Below are 16,976 nucleotides of genomic sequence, written 5' to 3' on the forward strand. Positions count from 1 at the left end.
GCAGTTCTTTCCTCAGTCAGTTCTTCATGTGAGACCTCTCTACTGGACAATTTTTTTTTTTCCTTTCAATCAGATGGGTATTTTAAGCTATCATTTTATCCGTTTTTATGAAATTAATAGTAAGATTATTCTTTCATTTTTTTAATCATTTGTAAGACTGTAGTTTAGTGGATTGCCGTTTTATTATTTTTTTATTTTATTATGTTATGTTAATCACCATACATTACATCATTAGTTTTTGTTTGTTTGTTTTTCCTTTTTTTTATTTTATTATGTTATGTTAATCACCATACATTCATCATTAGTTTTTGATGTAGTGTTCCATGATTCATTGTTTGCATATAACACCCATTGCTGCATTCAATACGTGCCCTCTTTAATACCCATCACCAGGCTAACCCATCCCCCCACTCCCCTCCCCTCTAGAACCCTCAGTTTGTTTCTCAGAGTCCATTGTCTTTCATGTTTGTCTCCCTCTCCAATTCCCCCCCTTCATTTTTCCCTTCCTGCTATCTTTTTTTTTTTTTTAACATATAATGTATTATTTGTTTCAGAGGTACAGATCTGTGATTCAACAGTCTTACACAATTCACAGCGCTCACCATAGCACATACCCTCCCCAATGTCTATCACCCAGCCACCCCATCCCTCCCACCCCTTACCACTCCAGCCACCCTCAGTTTGTTTCCTGAGATTAAGAATTCCTCATATCAGTGAGGTCATATGATACAACATCTGTCATTTCCTGACTTGTTAATTTTAGCCATTCTGACTGGTGTGAGGTGGTATCTCATTGAGGTTTTGATTTGGATTTCCCTGATACCAAGTGATGGTGAGCACTTTTTCATGTGTCTGTTGGCCATTTGGTTGTCTTCTTTGGAAAAATGTCTGTTCATGTCTTCTGCCCATTTCTTGATTGGATCATTTGTTCTTTGGGTGTTGAGTTGGATTGCCATTTTAAAAATCATGTTTGTAAATAGGTTATTTTCCATATATCAGCAGGACCTTTGAACACACAGGTAAAAAGAGGATAAAAGTCATTATCTAGTGGTCAGAGAACTGAAGGACAAATGTAAATGAATATGAAATGAATTGATGGTATGCTTTTTTTCTCTCTATTTTTATAGAATTTCCATAAAGCAAATCAAAAAGTTTTTTTCTTTTGAATGAAGATACTATCCTATATAAATAATTATATTTTATTGATGATTAATAAAGTCTTTGAGTCCTAATTCCATCATTGGAAATTATTTCTTTTTTACATTGCAACATAATTGAGGTATGCATCTTGTTAAATCCCTAGGAGGTTAGTTATTTTATTATCCAGTATCATTCATCATATATAACACTGCCAAAAAATGTTTCTGTCTTTTGTTCCCAGAAGCAGCCAAGATTTATTAAACTCTATTCATCCCAGTTAGCCCACTGTGTATCACAGAAATCCTACTTTCTAACTAGTTCATACTTTTTTACTGCTTCTCTCTGACTTCTTCAGTCTTTTTATAACAGACCTCAGATTGCAACACAGTTAAAATTAATGACTTAGCCAAACATGGCAGAAGTTTGACTGTGTGTTCTTTGCTCTCCTTTTCAGCCTCTGTGGGAGATCTGATAACTTCTGTGCTCTAGAAACTTCTAATTGAGCATAAAGAAGGCTAGTAAGTCACTCTAGTGTAGCAAAAGTGATCCAATGTTTTTTTTTTTTTCTGCCTAATGATCCTAAAGCACATTCAATATATGTTATTCATCTGAAATCTTAGCATTGTTCCAGGCATATTTATTGGTATTTGGAATGAACTTGCACAAATCTCCTTTGCTCCATTTCATAGTTTACTTCAATTCCTTTCTCTTTATATAGATCAGTGAAACCCTAGAAGATTTACTATGAGTAAATACTTTAGATGTAGGATTTGTTGGATTTTAATAGCAGGCACCTGCTGGTCATATAATTGGGATTATCTACACTGAAGTAGAAATAAGTTTACAAATTATGTTTCTTTATATAGTCTCAAACCTCATACTCATTTATATCTATATTACTAGTTTGATAGCTAGCAGTTTTTGCTATTTTTATTTATATCCTGCTACTTTCCTAAAAGTGTTTAATTTACTGAATGCGCTTATGCAACCAAATAATAATAAAATAGAAATACATACATTAGACAGATCTTGAGGTTGGGTATACTTACTAAACCCTCATAGAGACCTTCCCGGGTTACTTATCCAGCCCCAGTCCTCCAGTTCTTCTCTATCACAGCACCTGTAAGTTTCTTTCCTATCACTTTTAAATACTGATAATTAAATTATGGGGAAGTGGGAGAAGAGAAGACTATTACTTAGGTAAATGTTGGTGCCGTGAAGACGGTCCCGTGGCAGCTGACTCCATTGGAGGGGATTCCATTGAATCAAGCTATTTCCAAGCACCTGGAAAAGAAGTCCGTTAAGCAAGACACAGTGGTGGTGTACGTGGTTTGAGAGAGGTCACTGCAGAGCTTGCAAACAGCGAACACCACACACCAGCACTGAGGCCTCAGTGACACACACTGCCTGGTGCTCAGATTCAATGCAAGAGCATGATTGACAATAAAAGACCTTCCAAAGATCACACCCAGAGTCTCCAAGGTTAGTAGTGGAAGGTGAGTCACAACATGGGAGTTAAGATTTTATTTTTTCAAATAGACACTTTGAGACTCATTTGTTCCTACTCTTTCCATTGCAAATATTAAAATATCTTAGGAAATAATTAGATTTCATAACTGTGACTTCATGATCAAATTATTTAAGAAGTAACCAGATTTTATAACTGTGACTCCATCATGGCATAAGAAATCAAGAGGCTCGGGCGCCTGGGTTGCTCATTTGGTTAAGCGACTGCCTTCGGCTCAGGTCATGATCCCAGGGCCCTGGGATCGAGCCCCACATCAGGCTCCCTGCTCAGCAGGGAGTCTGCTTCTCCCTCTAACCCTACCCCCTCTTGGGCTCTCTCTCTCACTCTCTCTCTCAAATAAATAAAATCTTTAAAAAAAAAAAAAAAGAAATCAAGAGGCTCTAAGGGATAAAGAAAGTATACAAATTATGTTTTTATATCACCTCAAGGCTTATATCTTCCCTAATCTTTAAGCCCCAAGGAGAGAGCTTAAATTAGAGCTTTAAGTTAGAGCATTAAAAAAATCAGGGAGTGGGATAAGTATTATACTTATCATTGTTTGTACACTGACTATATGTCCAAAGCCTGGAAAATACACCTGTTGGGAAAAAAAGGAAAAAAAAAAAAAAGCTCAACATGTGCTAAGTAAGATCCAGAAGGTCAGGACAGAGCACAGGGGTGGAAAGCAGCTTGCCGTGCTATACCGTGTCTATGGTTGCAACGCACATATGTCTCTAGACTTCCTATCAGGAAAAAGAAAAAAAAGACCTAGAGTTTTGAGAAATAAAAATAATTGGTAAGAAACAAAAATGTCTTCCAAATAGTTAATTTCATGTAAAATATTCATGGCACAGAATGAGAAAAAATAAATCTTACCCACAGCTTTATTTATTGACCCACAACTGCTTCCATTATTCCTATTTTTCATCCAATTAATCAACATAAAACTAAAGTAAATTGACAATTACTGCACAAATTTGACTTACATAAAAACAATGTAGGCTAACAAGTAACCATACCAAACTTTTCTTTCATGTAACTATACTAAATAACTATACCAAACAATGATACTAAACCATACTTTGTATTGTTCAAAGAAGTTTTTGAATAAGTGATTTCATCATGTTGACCCCTGAGATCCACAAAATTCAATTAAGCAATGAAAAAGTCCACTATCATGTTATCATAAGACAATCAGTGACTTAAATAATCCAAAGAGGTCTGGCTTTACCTTTCTTTTTGATTAATGGTTGCACAGAAATAAAGACATTTTTCTTCAAGATTTTTTAGTCAATAAATGCTAAAAAGCTTCCCTTCATTTTTATAACTATAATAAAAAGTATGTTTGTAATCGATCTAGTTAAAATGCCAGGCAGCATCGGGTTCTTCTCAAAATGGATAGATGTGAGAACCCTCAGAATTTTTTAATTAGAGTCAATGAAAAAGAAACACAAACACTAAACTATTAATTTAATTTAATACCAATTAAAATATAGGCAGGAGGTTAGCATGAAAGGAAGACAATATGAATCATTCACCCAAATACCAAAGCAATCGTTAACCATTCTGATAATGAATATTACCACTACCACTCTGAGGTGAGACCATGGACTTGCGTGTCAATATCACCCCTTCTGGTCTTCAATAAGGTAAGAAGAGTCAGTGTGGTATTGTGATGAGGAGCGTAAGCTCTGGGGCTACAGGGTCTAGTTTTGACCTCTAGCTCAATCAGCTGTGTTACCTTGGATAATGTAATTGATCTCTCTGTCCCTCAGTTTTCTTATTTGTACAATAAGGGTAATGGCAGTACCTTATAAAGCTGTTAAAGGAGTCGACACTTAAAAAGAACAAATCCTACTTCAATAGAAGTAATGATTATTTCTACTGACTTGCCCTTTCTCTTAGCTTGTATATATTGCATGTTCCCAATGAACATGTACCCCTCTGCACAAAGAAGAAGCATAATTAAAACTCCTTGAATTGTATAAATACAATACTGTAGCTCATTGTTGATATGATTTTCTCTTGTAGAAATATTAACATGGTAGTAAAATACCTAACTGATGACTTATCATATGAATAAATACAGTATTACTTACTTTTCTTTAAGTTAATTTTGTAGAGAACCACACCTCCAACACACACACATACACACACACACACACACATACACACACACACACACACACACCCATTCCATCTTTGAGGCCACCTATGTAAAGGGAGCGAGAAGGCTTCTGAATCATAATTGGGTCAGCTTTAATACTACAATGACTTTATTCAATACTTGATAGCTTTGCTCTGAATATTGTATACATGAGCTATGATGCTAGAATTTTAAATTCATAAAATTTTAGTTTCATTTTTCAAAAAAATTTTAGAGTGACATTTGAAAATTATAGAAGCTATAAATTTGAGGGAATTTTATCTAAATATATATGTGACTGAAGTATTAAATTTCTTTTGTCTATTCCAATTAATTTGTCATATCAAGTGTTTACATATGCCAGGGGCGCCTGGGTGGCTTAGTCGTTAAGCGTCTGCCTTCAGTTCAGGTCATGATCCCAGGGTCCTGGGATCGAGCCCCGCATCAGGCTCCCTGCTCGGCGGGAAGCCTGCTTCTCCCTCTCCCACTCCCCCTGCTTGTGTTCCCTCTTTTGCTGTGTCTCTCTCTGTCAAGTAAATAAATAAAATCTTTAAAAAAAAATTTTTTTAAAGTGTTTACATATTCCAAATTCTTTGAAAGACAACCTCAGCAAATAACTGTATGTCAAACACTCCTGTTTTGTCCAATAGACTTGAAATTCTTCCTTCTTTTTTTTTCAGGAAAAGTTGCCATTTTAGAAGTTTAAAACAAATCACTGACAAATAATAGAGATAAGGATCTCTGAAATTTTTATGAGTCAATGAAAAATATGATTCCATTTAAAAAAATCAATCGACAGACATCTTTTGAAGAATATAGCTACTGCTTAAAACAGGGAATACATACAGTTAAATTCCTTTCTATTCTTATTTCTTCCTGAATTTGAAACAGACTGAAAAATCTATTAACACTTTTTTTTTTAAGAGTGCCCAGCAGCATCTTAATTTTTAAGTAATGGTTGAATAAAAAGTGCAAACATATAAACAATTTAAATCCTAAAGATGGGAACTGCAATTTCTCCCTAACAGTGCAAGTCTTTTCACCAGATTCCTTTCTAAACCTTAACAAAATGCCATCTTTATAATTCTCTCAAACATATGTCGTACTAAAAAACAGATGTCTTGATACTAAAAATACATTTAGAAACTGAGAAATTTCTGAATCTTAAGGATGATACAGTAGAACATATCAGTTACAAAAATGACTTGTACCTTGAAAACAAAAAAAAAGGGAAATTAACCATTTTTGTTAAGATATATAATCCCATTTTATTTTATGCAGTGAATTTAAATCACTTAAAACAGTAGAAACTCAGTTGCTATTGGTGACCTGCTCAATCTAGAGTAAAATTAGGTTTTTGAACTATTCATCGGGGGGAAGGCAAAAAATATATTTAAAAAATGTTTCAACTATGTAAGGCCCATATCTAGGCTTTTATTATTAACAAAAAGCACCGGAGGAAAAGAGTTCAAAATACAGGAGCTATGTGGTTGCACATCTGAGATTGCAACCCATTTCATTATATTTTTCCAACATTTTTCTTAGACTTTCAAAAATACATTTTGTATAATTGGGCTTTGCTCAAAAAATGAAAAAAAGACCCTTATCATTCTCAACTTAAATAAATTCTTCCAGTCCCTATAATTCATTCTCTAAAAATGTGAGAATGTTTGTTTCAATTCTTTTCAGGATATGTTGAAATAATCTTTCCTTTTTTCCCTCCCTTCAATACTAAAATGAAATGTCTTTGCATTATAACATATTTTCTTCTATCAGATTCTCCCTATGCTTTCTATCTTTCCTTCCTTATTTTAATGGTGTGTGACTTATTTGGGTGGGGGGAGTGGGTGAGAGAATGTTCTTTGTTAAGGACTGTTTTCTACCCAGTACTCCACTGCCCTCTAGTGGTTCAGAACTAAACATTTGGAGGCTCCCTCCATCTGGAAAGCAAGACACCATTTTATGCTTCACTAAGAGACAAGGAATATTCCTGCTGAGTTATCATAGTGATTTTGTCTCACCGTGAGAAAACATGGTCTTTGTGTTTAGCTAAATTTTGTATGCTTTTTGTCTGAATTATTTAAAAGTACTTGGATTCTTTTATTACATGCCTTATTCTTCACTAATTTCCATTTTTCTTCCTTCTTTCCTCCCTCTCCTCATCCCTCTCTGTCAACATAATTTTACTTAGTGAAGGAGGACTTGTGAACTGTGGGTAATTAAAATCATAATTATTTATAAAGTTGCTTGTAGTAATTTCAAATTCTTCCTCACAAAAATTTCAATTGGCATATTAAATCTAGACATTACGTTGGACAAAGTCTGAGAATGCAGTGCCCTGAGTAAAATTTTAAAGACCATGAGTCACCCCTCTATAAGAAACTCATATTTGTGTTCTGATTATTTCCATAAAAGTAACCAGAGGACCAAAGGGTAAAAATACACCCCATTTTACCAAAGAGAAACTCATATTAAGCTTCTTGTATGGTGTGATTTTTAATAACGCTCCCTTTTGTTCTCAAAGTGAATTGATTTGTGTAAAAAATTATGTGATCACCCTGATTAGCAACTCTCAAATCTTACTACTTAAATCCCCTAAGAGCAAACATAGTGCTTTCCCTTTTTTACCCTCAAGTAGTAAAAATACTAAGACAAAGAGAAAAGCAAATTAGCGAACTGTCACCAACCATGGTCATTTAATTTATGTTTCATTGTTCTATATTTAAATGTTTGTTCCCAGGTGGCGCCTGGGTGGCTCAGTCGTTAAGCATCTGCCTTCAGCTCAGGTCATGATCCCAGGGTCCTGGGATCGAGCCCCACATCGGGCTCCCTGATCCACGGGAAGCCTGCTTCTCCCTCTCCCACTCCCCCCGCTTGTGTTCCCTCTCTCACTGTGTCTCTCTCTGTCAAATAAATAAACAAAATCTTTAAAAAAAAAAAAAAAGTTTGTTCCCAAAACATTTCTCTAGACTAAGATAAAGGACCCTGGAATTCACACTTTAACAGTATGTAACACAAATCATTACCCTATTATAAGCATTATAAACTTTCATCTATAAAAATCAGTGCTCTATAATAAGCTATATAGATTTTCATCTCCATGCCCTTATTTGTAGTAGGCGTGTTTGAGAAGGTGCATGTGAGAAGGATAGGCAGGGGCTAGCACAATGACTTTATATGTTACTATGTTTCTGTAATTGCACTGATCTTTCTAAATTCAGGTGACTTGACGTTTACATGAGAGAGCAGGACTATCTCTCACTCAGTACCATGTCATTTGCTCCCAGAAATTGAGTGTCCCCAAATGACTAAGAGTTTAGAACCTCATTTGAAAAATAGAACCTAAGTATTTTGTTTCTTAGGGACACATACCAGTTGTGACGTTCTCAATACCATAGCCATTTCAGAGTTTACGATGTGTTTACAGAGAAGCCACCCTTACAGGAACCAGAGACCCACAGTTTTCAAACCTATCTGGTCTCTGCTGCAGAGTAGCATATATGATCTAAAACTGTGACTTCTGAAGGTTTGGGTCCTTTCTTGCTTGAGAGTGACCTGGTGGCACCTATTGTTAGAGCCCATGGATCTAGCTACTTCCTTCTGATCATAAAAGTCCCATACATCAACTTGTCCTCATTCCCACTCAGGCCTCTGCCTTTTCATGGACTCTCTCGTACATCAAATCCTTCTATTATTTACTGGAAACTTCTGGAGTCCCTTCACCGTTCACTTAAGCCATAAAGAGCTGGGGTTGGGCTGCCTCAAGTTCATCAGTTTAGGCCACCAAATCAAATATTATCCCTTCTCTTCAGAGAATATAAGTATATGTATATATGTATTTTTAACTACAGAGAGGAAGTAAACCACCAATTAGTAAACTGGCATTTGCCTTGCAGATTTTTGTTAGCATGTATGTGGAGCAATGACATTTGTTATTATAAGCAGATTTAATAGAAAACAAAAAGAAGAAAATGCAAATCAGAGGCCTAAATACAGTTCACAATCCAAATCCACGTGGAGACCTTGCCGTTTGGAACAATTAATCAGTTAGAATGTAGAGATGTTGGAATATGAGTTCAGAATCCCTTTGAAGTACATTAACTCTTCATTATCTTTCAGTTACTGATGTTTGTATGAGAAGGGAAAACAGGGATTTACGTTCTTACCCAATCAAACCTGACCAAGTTTGATGTCTTTAGATGGACAAACATAAACTATGACAGCCACAAAGCTGAATGTGATTTATTGAGTTTGTAGAGGAGAAAGTTCTTCGTAAATCCAATAAATAAATTAATGGAAAGGATGGTGAGTGTGCCAATATTGAGTATGTGTCAGAACAGGTTTTTGTGTTTTTTTTTAACCAAAAGGAACATAAATTTAAGATGTCTCTCAAGTTTTATGTCTTATCTGGTGTCAGTTTGTCATTAGAACAAATTGTTCTTAGGCTAATTATACTCTTACCACTTGCAAGGAATTTTTAAGATCAATTTTCTGCTGGTTTCAAAAATCCAGATTCAGAGACTACATGAAAACAACAGCTATCTAACCTGTAAATGAGAACACATTTTATAGCCTTATATTAAAGAAATAATACATTTATATGCAAGCAGCTATCTAATAAAACTTTGATTTAATGTACAACTCTCCACTTGTATTTAAACATTTTATAATTAGCTTTTCAAACTATAAAGTAATACAGACAACAGGGGGCAACCAAGTAAAGCAATAATTATTTGCAAACACCAAAGTCTTTCTTTCTGCCTTTGATAATTTCAGAGCTGAGGCGGCCATTTTGCAACTCTGATGGAAAGGCCCAGAAATACTGGCTCTGACACATTGAGTCCTGAAGCAGAATTAGGCCCTGCCCATCTCCAGGATTCTTGTTATTTGGGGGAAAAAAATAAAATGATTTCTATTTAATCTGCTGTTAGGAGATTTTTCAGTGACTTGCAGCCAAGCCCATTCTTAAATGATACCCAGCTTCAGGGTAACTTAGCAAGATGAAACAGAATTTCCCAACTAGTTGTTATTATCATAAGAACTGGAAATCCATCCAGGTATAGGCTGTAATCCAAAGCCCAGCGGAGAGAGAGCAGTTTGACATCAGGGAAGTATGTCCAGCAGAACCGGGGCTTTGGGCTGAGCAGCCTTCACATCCTCCACAAGGAAAGAAGAAAATAGAAGCAAAAGAAGCCAGAGGTGGGCAGGGTCTCCTCTGGCTCTAGAAGAAAATGCAAAAGTAATTTAGTTATCAGATCTAAAATAAAGGTCAGAGTCAGAGGAAGGAAAGAGTGCTTCATGTGTTTGACCACAGAAGCTCCTCAAAGCCCTCAAGGACCAGGAGAATGAGGCAATGAGATATAAACCATGGAAACTAGAAATTCTGAACCAGTTTATATACTATGGAATAATCAGTAATATAAAGCATAAGTCCTACTAATTTGAGGTGCAAATAACTAAAAATTGTAGTATTAGCATTAACTTGGTTTAGATTATCAATAGTTTTATTGGTGATCAATGACCAATAATCCATTTTGTCTGTTAGATAAGAGTCATAATTTGAATTTTTTTAAAGATTTTATTTATTCATTTGAGAGAGAGAGAGACAGAGAGATACAGAGAGGAGGAGCAGGGGGAGGGGCAGAGGGAGAGGTTGAGGGGAAGCAGCCTCCCCGCTGAGCAGGGAGCCTGACACAGGGCTCAATCCCAGAACCCAGAGATCATGACCTGAGCTGAAGTCAGCTGCTTAACCAACTGAGCCATCCAGGCATGCCATCATTTTTAATTTTTGTTTTGTTTGTATTATCTGTGGGGTGGATGGAAGACTTAGATTAACATATAATGCTATAACACATTCCTTCAGTAATTTTAAATCTTCATATCTTTCCTCACACTGTTGCTTTCTCAGAGATTGGTTTCCTGCTCTACCTTCCACAATATACTTCAATGCTATCTATCTGACGTAAATAGATTTCATTCTATTCATTCTTTGAATAATTGTAAATGGACCCCCTAGTTTGTGGTAGAACATGTGGATGGAATTGTGATGACTTTGATATTGCCTCAGCCCTCCCAGAGGGCCCTTTTGCTTTTTCACATGGGGTTCCCGTTGTTCTTCCTAAGGCTTCAGAAAAGAACCTACTACTGTTAACACCTTTAACACCTCTAGCCACCTAACAGCAAAGTAATGGAGATGCTGAGAGGTTTTGTTTTGTTTTGTTTTGTTCTGTTTTGTTTTGTTTCCAGTGGTATGTTGTGCCACAAACTGAAATTGCAGTGCAAAGTACATAAAACAGCTTACATTCTAGTCTGCCTGGCAGAAGACAAAACAAAACAAGACAGGGAATTATGTGATGGAGAGGCAAGTGCTACAATGTGGGAGCACACAATGGCTCTCTGGGAGTTCATAACTACAGGACCCAACCCAGGTCTGAGGGTTCAGTAACGATTTATGGAAAATATAACATCTAGGCTGATAAAGTACATGTTCATAGATGTCAATCACATCAAAGGGGCTTAAGGGCAGTGAGCTGGGTGGAGGAATCTGTTCATGCAAAGGCTCCTTGGTCGAGAAAGTAGAGTGTTGGGGGAAGTTAAAGATGCAAGAAACAGGAGCATACTCAAGCTTTCCTCAATCACCGGAAATTTATTATAAATGTGAATGGAAAGTGAAAAAGTCAACAAATATTCTTAAGTGTCACAGAGCTAGGTCTCATGAAAAATATATAATGTGGTTTAGAGAGAAGTTCTATTGTAATGTTATAGGTGGAAAATTATTGTGGTTTAAAAGAGTGGTAGTAGTGGAAAAGAAGAGAAGGGCTTGATTTGAGACTTGTGCAGGGTGAGCTCTGGTGGGTTGGATGGGATAGAAGAAAAGGAACAAAGAGTAAGTCCATAAGTTTAGATTTAAGGAACTGGTGGTTGGTGGTGCCTTTACCTGGGATGGGCAGAATGATGGAGGAGCCCAGTGTGAGATGGAGAATGAGAGACCATGTACACAGCTTTGGCTGTGTGGTTTTCTTGAGCTGCAGTGTGTTTAACTTGAGCCTCTATTAGCCAGCTATGAGGTGTCTGTGCAGCTATAAACCCATGGTCACTTTGGAAATATAGCTGTAGAGTCTCATGTTTCATGATTTTGATGATCCAGCAACTCTGCATCTTCTGTTGTTACTTCCTTTAAGTGAGCAGATTTCAACATCTCTCTGTTCTGTTTTATGATACCTGGTTGCTCATGGTTTATTTTGTCCCACGGCTTCTCCTCAGTCAATACCTTTTGGTCTCATTTCTTCTTCACTCCATACTGTCTGTTGACTCATTCTGAAAGTTTTTATTTTAATGCTTTGAATGTAGTTTGATTGGTGATAGAATCCCATATAAAAGAGCCTGTATTGGACAGAGAACTCACAAATGTCAGCCTCATCAGTAGCCGCCTTTATTTCAAGACTTGATCTCTGGTTCAGTCACAGATACCCATGTAGTGCAGTTAGATGGTGGAGTACATGGTAACCCACGGGAAACCATTAGCTGCTAGTTATTCAGAGCTGTAAGACATGTGAGTGCCAACTGCTATGCATATCAGTACAGTCAAATCCTATCACCCATCTCAAAGAGTCTTCCTTTCGCCCTCATGTTCCTAAGGAAAAATCACCTTTCCTCACTTTCTCCTCTAAACACAATAACATTTGATTGAAACTAGTTTAGTCTCAGCTTTATCTGAAGACACAAGACAATTGATTTCCAGTTTTCTTATGAGATTCCAGTAGTTAGCCAGAGAGAATGCATCACACACATCAGAGAGCTACAAGTTCCCTAAGAGAAGTAAAGTAAGCTTCAAATACCTCACAGGCCCACACTACAAATGCCAGCTTATGATAATGTTAACTAAATAAGAACTTTCCTGCTCTTTCTTCTGTCTTCCATCCTATCCCTACCCAGTGTCAAACACTGAAAGGGTTAGAAATGGCACTGTGGGGATGGGGGGTCATGGGGGAAGGATTAAAAATAGAAAAGAAGCCCAGTGTGGCATCTTTCTCACCAAAGGAAGCCAACCTATAATAGGCCTGAACTGGTAAAGTGGAATCATTTTATCTCTAAACAAAATTTAAAGTTTTGATTATTAATTAATAATAATGGGCATAATCATTACTCACTGAGGGATTCTTATTAATGAAAATGAGTTGGAAACTGTGTCTTAATTTTCACCCAATTGAAAGAGAGACCCCCTTGAATAAATATAAAGGAAGACAAAAATAAAGTTTTATGATAACATCCCATGAGTCCTGTTTGTTCAACACAACAGATACATCTGTTTTAGCCCTGATCATATTCAGCCTTGATTTAGTATGCTCTTGTCTCTTTATATATATATTTCTTTTTCTCCCTGTATTGTATTTTATTTATTTATTTTTATTTTTTATTTTTTTTGAGAGAGAGCAAGTGAGCAAGTGGGGTGGGGAGTGGGGAGAAGAGGGGGCGGTGCAGAGGGAGAGAAAATCTCAAGCAGATTCCCCGCTGAACATGGAGCCCAATGCAGGGCTCAATCCTGCAACCCTGAGTTCATGACTTGAGCCAAAACCAAGAGTTGGATGTTCAACTAATTGAGCCATCCAGGCATCCCTTCCTTCTTATATTTTAAACTCCTTGAGAGCACAAAGCTGCTACCATGCTTCCTATTTTACTAAGAAAACAGAAGCAGTTAAAAGAGTATCCACATATTCCCATCTCCCCATCTTTTCATTGAATTTCAGCTAGGTATGTCTAACCCTTCATGTCACCTATTTTGAGAGAAGAATTGTACATGCTCCTTGTGAATGCTAAATCCTGACGTTGTGCTCAAGATGTTGTCACCTCTCTCTGACTGAAGGATGTGACTTCAGCAATTCTCTTCTCCCCTGCTTCATCATTCTGTCTCCTTCTGCTGGATCACTTTCATCAGCATAAAAACACGCATTTGCTTCCTCCTTAATTCTTCCCCTCTTATTCTTTCATGAACCCATGCCAATAAGACTCTTACCCTCTCTGTTAAAATTATTCTTGAAAATGTTACCAAAGAGCTTCCCATTGCTAAATGCAGAGGTCAATATTCAGTCTGCATCTTATATAAGCTGTCAAAAACATTTGTCAGGGCTGATGACTGCCCCTCATGGAAACTCCTCCAGGATGACACACTGGTTTTCCTCCTTCCACACTCACTTCTCCATCTCAGTCTCTTTGGCTACTTTCTCCAGCTCCCCCAAACCTTAAGCTTTTTCTCTCCTAAGTACACTCCTCCCTGTGGTGATATCATGCAGTCTTAACTATTATATAAATATGCAATTCCCAAATATTGTATTTCCAGAATAACTCTAGTTCAGACTCTCTCCTCAATTCCAGGTTCATATAACCAACTGCCTACTCTACATTCCCCTTGGAAGTCTAATCATCCTCTCAACATGTTCAAAATCAACTTCCTAATCTTTCCTAAAGCTTGATACACTCATTCCTTCTTCATTACTGTTAATGGCAACATCATCCTTACAGTTGCTCAGGCTCTAAAGCTTGGACTTATTTTTAATTTCCCTCTTTCACATGCCACACTCTTTCAGTAGACAATTTTGTAAGAGGTACCCTCATCTATTACAAAGTCTGACCATATCTTACCACTTTCACCCCTACCAAGCGTCAATATCAACTCTTGACTAAATTACGAATAGCTGCACAAGCAATCACCTCCTGCTTCTACGTTTTCTTCTTCTTGGTCTTTTTAAAAATTTTAGGTGAGTCAATTAGAAGAAAGCATTCACAAACTCTTACTTCATTTTTCTTGTTAAAAATTAGCCATATCGGGGCGCCTGGGTGGCTCAGTTGGTTAAGCGACTGCCTTCGGCTCAGGTCATGATCCTGGAGTCCCTGGATCGAGTCCCGCATCGGGCTCCCTGCTCGGCAGGGTGTCTGCTTCTCCCTCTGACCCTCCCCCCTCTCATGCTCTCTCTCTCATTCTCTCTCTCTCAAATAAATAAATAAAATATTTTTAAAAAAATTAGCCATATCATGTCACTCCTCTGCTTAAAACTTTTAATGATTTTACATATCATCCAGAATGAAAATTTAAGTTCTTTTAAGTGGTCTGCATGATCTACTTTCCCCTCTTTGATATCATACTGCTACTCTCCTTCTCTCCTACTCTGCTTTAGTTGCCTTAACCATTTTGCTGGACCCTGAATCTGAGGCACCCTCTGGCCTCAGGGCCTTTGCACTTGCTATCTACTTTGCCACAAATGATCTTCCTTCAGATATCCTCATAGCTGGCTCCTTTACCTCCTAGGTTTTTAATCCTATGCACTTTCTCAGAGAAGCCTTCCTTGTTTATTCTATTTGGAATTGACTGGACTGCCTATCTGCTTGCTTGCTCTATTTTTCTCCATAGCACTCCTCCATCTAGCATGCTATACTTACTATTCTTCCGTATTGTTTGTCTCTCCACTATAACATGAGCTGCATCAGAGCAGAGATTTTATTAAATGGTCACCTGGGTACTCAGTAGAAGGTCAAACACATGGGTGCACTCAAAAAAATATATATATATATATCTGAAAGAGAAATCTATTCATGCCCTTACTTCTACCCCCTTCCCATGCACATATATACAGTTACACGAATGATTCCTAGAAGAGTGTTTTGCATTTAACAGGTGCCCAATGAATGATAGTTGACTTGTATATTAAAAGTAACAACATACTGGAAGATATATATTATGTACTTCCTTAACTGAATTCATACTGACATTGTCAGCAAGGTAGCAGGTCAGAATCCAAGAATGACTATGATTTGATTCCTTAGGTTTCTAACTCTCAGAAAGTATTGAAAATTGTGGGAGTTTTATATATCTTTCAAAAATAATAAATCACATAGCACAAATAATAAACTACATAGAATAATGCATTGTATTCATGTCTATCTAGATTTTGTCTATTTTGGTAAGCTTTTTTGTTTGATTCACTAAGAGGCATTTTAATCATTATTGCACATCACTATGTGGCAAAACCAGGAAAATATCTACCACAAATGTTTTCTTCTGAAGGCTTGCTTGCCAAGGATTTGTAGGCAGTAGATAACTATTCTTACCACATTTTCAAAGAACGCTTAATTCCTTTGTATAGATCTACAGCAGTCAGTTCAACAAAAATATGGAGAGAGAGAGAGAGAGAGAGAGAAATGCCTAGTTACTCCTTAAAATTGAAGTTGGGAAGGAAACAAGGCAAAATAATGAGTAAGAGCAATCCATGTGTTCACAATCCCATTTTCTGCTTATCCCCAGAATGATAGCATTTTTACTCCAGATAATCATAGGTCTTTTTATTTTCATATCTTTCTTAGGACTTTTTTTCTTTAAGTTCTACTCTCTACTGATGTATTCATCTGTACAAATACCTAAGTGGATGTTCATGCATTATTAAGTCACCTCTCCTATGCTGCTTTTTTTTTTTTTTTTTTTTATGGTAACAGGTGCTTCTTAAAGACTCAAATATCTAGTACAAAAAAATTGAAAATAAGAGTGTTTTGGGCATATTGTCAGGGAGATGATTGGAAATTTTCTGGGAAGGATCATCTTTCAACCGTCCTTTAATCATTACCTCATATGACATTATCATTAATAAAGCAGGAAAGTGTCTTGTGTATAGCTGCAGGAGAAGAAATAACTTGTAAGAGTCAACCAGAGGGCATTCATTCATTTGTTCATATCAGTTAATACCTGAAAGCTCTGTGGTTAAAGTGCTTTAGTGATCACAAAGCATTTTTATATACTTCTTATTTAATCCTCACAATCATCTAATTTTTGAGGAAAACTATCTTGCATTAACAAATAAGAAAATTGAGACCCCAGGAGTTTACAGAGTTGACTAAAGTCACACAGTTATAGGCAGAATTATTGATACACAAGTTTGTATATTCTGATGCTGAAAGTATTATCCTTCCCACTATATATACTTCAGCTTAGCATTTCCAATACACTAATGTGGTGTAATATCAAAGATGAGTAACCATGGTCCCTACATTCCAACAATTTATTGAGTTTTTATTCATAAAAGAGTATGATTTTTTCAAAATCATAGTCAGAATAAATGAAGCAAGACTATTGTGATTAGACATAGAAGAACTTCTTTGCCATATAAATTTAACTGAAAAGCTAACAAATAGCAAAGT

The 16,976-nt window shown here is 36.6% G+C and overlaps 1 long non-coding RNA gene across 1 annotated transcript in view; it reads right to left on the reverse strand.

The window, feature by feature from the left end:
• Positions 1–616: 616 nt before the first annotated feature.
• LOC144381276 (uncharacterized) overlaps positions 617–16,976 on the reverse strand; it is a 79,171-nt gene continuing 62,811 nt past the window's right edge. The window contains exons 4-5 of the long non-coding RNA XR_013446180.1: positions 2,337–2,424; positions 617–1,005 (exon numbers count right to left, since the gene is read on the reverse strand). This is a non-coding gene — a long non-coding RNA (uncharacterized LOC144381276). The remainder of the gene's footprint in view (positions 1,006–2,336; positions 2,425–16,976) is intronic.

The sequence above is a fragment of the Halichoerus grypus genome, chromosome 3 (assembly GCF_964656455.1).
Source record: "Halichoerus grypus chromosome 3, mHalGry1.hap1.1, whole genome shotgun sequence".
NCBI lineage: Eukaryota > Metazoa > Chordata > Mammalia > Carnivora > Phocidae > Halichoerus > Halichoerus grypus.